At 48.1% G+C, this 5,262-nt stretch overlaps 1 pseudogene; it reads right to left on the bottom strand.

Annotated features, from left to right (window-relative positions):
* The window catches only part of LOC102822052, a 9,290-nt pseudogene extending 7,383 nt beyond the window's left edge, over positions 1-1,907 (bottom strand).
* Positions 1,908-5,262: the final 3,355 nt, after the last annotated feature.

Genomic DNA, 5,262 nt, shown 5'->3' with positions numbered 1-5,262 from the left:
GCAGCAGTGAGGGGCTCAGCGTAGCAATGATTGTGAGGTTGGCCCAGGACCGGGCAGTGTTTCCTTCTATTATGCATTGGGTCACTATGAGTCAGTACCGACTGGAGGGCACATAACAATAACAACAACAAACTGTGAGGGGATAAATGTCTGGTTGGTAAAGGCATCCACTTGCAGTATTTCTGTTAAAGCGACGCTAGAGAACTAAGACAGATGGTCTCTAAATTCCGGGGGACATACTCAAGGGTCGTACTTTGATTATTGTGGATTGGTTTTAATTTTCTTCAGCTTCAGCCTAAAGTGCTGCTAAAACAGAAACCCGGCAAAGGGATGGCTTTAACAAACCGAAATCCATTCTCTTGTACTTTGTTGTTGTTGCGAAGTGCCAGCAAGTCAATTCCAACCCATAGCGACCCTGTATAGGGTTTCTGAGGAGTGGCTGGTGAGCTGGAACATTTGGACCTTACAGTTCATCACATTAACCTGCAGCGCCACACAGGACTCCTAAGATGGTTTTAACAAACGGAAGTCCATCCTTGCGGAGTTTAGGAGACTAGAAGTCTGAATCATGTCTCCATCTCCAGGGAAGTCTTTCTTTCTGTCAGCTCTGGGGGAAGGTCTTTGTCTCATGTCAACATCTGTGTGTCCAGTGCTCCTTGGAGACCTCCTCCAGTCTTGGCATCAATTTTCCACTGGGTCTGAGAAACTCTCAGAGTGGGGACTGAAAGATGCACCCTGCTCCCAGTTCTTGCTGGCTGTAGCCAGAATACGCCTTCTCGGTTCCCCTCTCTCTCCTTTCATCTCTTGTAAGATAAAAAGGGGTGCAAGCCACACCTTAGGAAACTCCCCCATATCAGATCATGCCTGTGACCACCCTCACCCCCTTACAACTGATCAGCTGGTCATGTCAGATCACATCACGTGGGAGTGGTCACATGATTGCATAACTGCCAATTTGCATCATTGCATAATTGTCAAACCACTGACAAACAAGGCATGTGTCAAGTCGACACATGCCTTTTTGTAAAAAAAATATATCAAGGAACTTTTATTATATATATATATATAAATCTTGAGAAATAAGGAGGATGGCTTCTATCTGTATAATTTATAGCTGAGAAATCTTTATAGAAGCTGAGTTGACTGTTAGGGTCATGCAGCTGGTCGCTACAAAGACCCAGAACTGCAGCCAAGGGCTTTGTTACTCACAGTTCATTGTGTTTCCCACTAAGCCATAGGTGGGTCAATCGAGCCAGAAATACTGAGCTGTCCATAAAACATGACAGGTCTTGATCTAAAGTCTTGAAAGCCAGACTGTATCATATAGTTCAGCCTCTCTGGTGAAGCACTAGATGTCTGAGTTTTCTTTTGTTTTGTTTTTTTAAGTCTTTGTTGTGAATTGAGTGAAAGTTCACAGGGCAGATCATCGGGGTTTTTTTTTTGTTTTTTGTTATTTGTTTTGGAAGGCGGAGCACTTAATTATTTACACAGATGAAGAGCAGGAGAGTAGAGACAGAGGCAGGGTGGGAAAGCTGGGGCTCAGTTGGTGAGCCCCAGTGCCGATAGCTCCCATCTGGCACGTAGCGGCGAATGACGATGGGAATCTTTCATGGGCCTTGAGCTCCTTCCTGGCGATGAGCAGGGGGTACGTCTTCCTCTCTAGCTCCACCGTCACGGGGCCACGCATCGCCATCTGGAGGGCTCGGATGCCCAGCGCGGGCTCGAGCGTACTGGGTCATGTACGGCGTGGAGATCCGCTTCTGGTTGGCCTGCGGTCGCTCCCCTGAGGGAAGGATCTAGACGTTCTCCTGACCCTCCTCCTGGGCATTCTCCAGGTCATCCAGCCCTTCCTCCTCCTCCATGTCATCAAGGTCCTCACCATCAACATTGTCCTTGTTGTCTGACATACAGTCCATGAGGCAGAGACCTGGTTTTACTCCTACAACCTCAAGGAGACCCCCAAAGAGCGGCGCACCTTTGCCTGGCGTGGCACCAAGCGGACCCAAATCATCAATTTTACATTCAACAAATCATACACTTTGTTTCATTGCAATAATTATAATCCCCTCCATGTACCATCAGTTAATAATACTTCTCTCTATTCATTTTAGCTCTCTCTCTCTTTAAACACTCAGGCATATATAATAATTTACACCACCCAAGTGCACATTCTACAAGCCTACCTCCTGGCTGCCAGCACTCAGTCCCTCTCTTCCCATGAATCTAGAGTCCTCAGCTGCTCCCTCTCTCCATGTCTCTCTGTCTCTAACTCTGACATCACTGCTTCTCTGGATAGGGTCCCGCATTCCCCTTGTGCTCTTCTCCCTTGATGGTCCTAGGGTCCTCCATTCCTGGACTATAAGATTAACTAATACCTGCTTTTTGTTACAAAACTTCTACCTTTACAGTTGTGACAGTCGCAATTAGTCATGATAACAATTACTCACTATTGAATCATAAGAATCTTATTCCCATATCTTTTCATCAGACCCATCTAGACAAGACGAAAACTATTCAGTGGGGACTCTATCTCCCCCGCCCCCCCCCGACACTCTTAAACTAAACTCCTTCTTGAAACCTTGTAAGCCAGTCACTTTGTGCCTTTATCGCCTCTTCATTTTAGGTAGCCAGTGTCTTAAGTTGCCTGTCCGTATCTACCCTGTATAAGGATCCGAATCAGGCTGTGAACTGCAAGGTCAACAGTATGAAACTACCAGCCTCTCTGCAGGACAAAGATGAGGCTTTCTCCTCCTGTAAAGATTTACAGCCTCAGAAACCCTGTTTAGGGTCGCTATAACTCGGAACCGGCTCCACAGCACTTAACAACAACAACAACATCTGCCCTGTATACATAGGGGATAGCATTGATCCTTGATTTGAAGACTCCTTCCCGCTCTGTTGGTATTTGGAGCTACTACATCCATGAATATAGGTCAAGTTCATCAAATTGTAGCAATTTACCCTCATCTCCTCTAACAACAACAAAAAATTTTTTTTTAATCTTCCTCTAGTCAAGTTCTAATTATCAAGCCATCGAGGCTTGATGTATTTTTTAAAACCTTTTATTGCAAATTGAATGAGGGTTTACAGAGTAGAGCATCAGTTTGACCTTCCTACACTTTGCTTCATTACATGGTTGCAATCCCCACTCTGGTAGCGTAGTGGTTATGAATCGGGCTGCGAGCCGCAAGGTCAGTAGTTTGAAGCTACCAGCAGTTCCGCGGGAGAAAGATGAGGCGGTCTGCTCCCGTAAAGATTTACAGCCTTGGAAACCCTGTACAGGGTCACTATGAGTCGGAACCAACTCCACGGCACATAACAACAACCAGTTACCAACAGTTAACAGTATTTCCCTCTTGTCATTTTGACTATTCCATTCTTCCCTGTGAGTCCCACTAATCTTCATCTGTTCTCTGTCAACCTCCCTCTTGTTCGATATTTAATACATATTTTGGGGGTAGGGACACGACATGACTCAGTCCATGACGGACCACATTTTGTTTATCTTACAGATGAATAGATAAAATATGACCCAACCATCCAGTGTAATGTTGCTTAGCTACAAACAGCAATGAAGCACGGATTCCTGCTGCCATGTGGGTGAACCTCACAAAGTAACGGGTGAGAAAAGTTACACACAAAAGACCAGAGAGTGTCTGACTCCAATATGATACAAAATGTCCAGGAGGGGCAAGCCGTAGAACTAGTAAGTGGCTCTGTGGTTTCCAGGGGCTGAGAGTGGGGTGGGGTGGGAGCAGGGTCCCCTTTTGGGACGATGAGAATGTTCTCGTCAGAGGTGGTGGTCGTACAAGATTATGAGTGCACTGAATATTGCACTTTAGATGGTGAAGCGTCTGTGAGCAACCCCCAACTCAACTCAAGAACGAGGTCATGTGAGATTCTAGAGGGTCACCGCGTTAGGTGAAGGTCCAATGGCTTCTTTCAGGAGGTGACCCTTGAGGACACAGAGTCCCCAGCCTGGGCAGGAGGAAGCATTGTCCAGGGATCAGCCTGGGTTGAGCTGTGGGTCCGTGGTGAGGGGCGCTGGAAGGCTAGGCAGAGATTAGGGGAGGAATGGCCATAGGTCAGGGGCCTGGAACCCAGCCAGGTTTGGAAGAGAGGGCTGGCTGCCTACAGGAGCTACTTGAAGAATCAGGGAGGCCTGGGAGGTCCAGGCAGGGGCCCCAGGCTCCAAAGGCTCTCCACGGTCATAAACAAGCCCTCCTACCTGGACGTCTGGCCTGTGCCTCCCCAGCCTCACTCTAGGCTAAGTGACGGGGGAGGGCACCCTCAGCTGGGTCAAAAAAAGGCCTCTTGGGTACGGAACATCAGGGCTGCCAGGCAGCCTCAGGAAGCAACTGTCTTTGGACACAATGCGAGGCTGTACCTGTGTGAACACATAGTCCCCAGGTATCCTCCCTGGAGAGCCTTCCCAACCCCAGCCCCCGCTCTGCCCAGCCCCCCACAACCCCAGCCCCTGCTCTGCCCACCTCCCACAACCCCAGCCCAGCTCTGCCCAGCCCACCACAACCCCAGACACACCTCCCCCCCAACTCTGCCAACCCCCCAACCCCAGACCCTGCTCTGCTCTCCGGCTCTGCCCACCCCCCAACCCCCAACCCCAGACTCGACCCTGCTCACCCCAACCCAACCCCAGACCCCCACTCTGCCCAGTCCTGGCCCCCCAGGAGAGAACAGTTGGAGCCCCTCTGCTTTCAAGGAGGACGTGTGGTGCTGCGGACTAGTGCGCTGGGCCACGAGGTTGGCGGGTCAAGCTCACCAGGCACTCCCCAGAAAGTCGATACAGGGTCGTTATGGGTCAGAACCACCAACTCAACAGCACTTAACAACAACAACAGCGGCTTCCAAGGAGAACCCTTCCCTGACCACAAAAATGTGGCAAATAAAATAAAAATACAGGATGCCTAGGTCAGTTTTTGTTTTTTTTTTACATTTCCTCTGGCTTTCAGGATTTTTTATTAGTGCAGATTTGTATATTGGCTTACTAAAGGGCTTATAAACTTTGTAAAGTTCTGAAACTACTTTCAGGATTTTATTGTTTCACCTCCTCCCCCCTCCCCCAATAGCAATACAACGCTTAACAATAGTTGGAAGACATGTAATTGAGGAACCCTCCTTTTAAATGATTATCCTTTTTGGCTATTTTAGAGCTAGGAAAATTAGTTTCAAGTTTGAATTGGTAACTCAGGCATCATTTGCACCAAGCACCACATTAAAAGTTCACCTAGGTAAGTTTAAGGA

Source organism: Chrysochloris asiatica, unplaced genomic scaffold, assembly GCF_000296735.1.
Source record: "Chrysochloris asiatica unplaced genomic scaffold, ChrAsi1.0 scaffold00409, whole genome shotgun sequence".
Classification (NCBI taxonomy): Eukaryota; Metazoa; Chordata; class Mammalia; order Afrosoricida; family Chrysochloridae; genus Chrysochloris; species Chrysochloris asiatica.
This window is presented reverse-complemented; position numbering and strand designations above follow the sequence as displayed.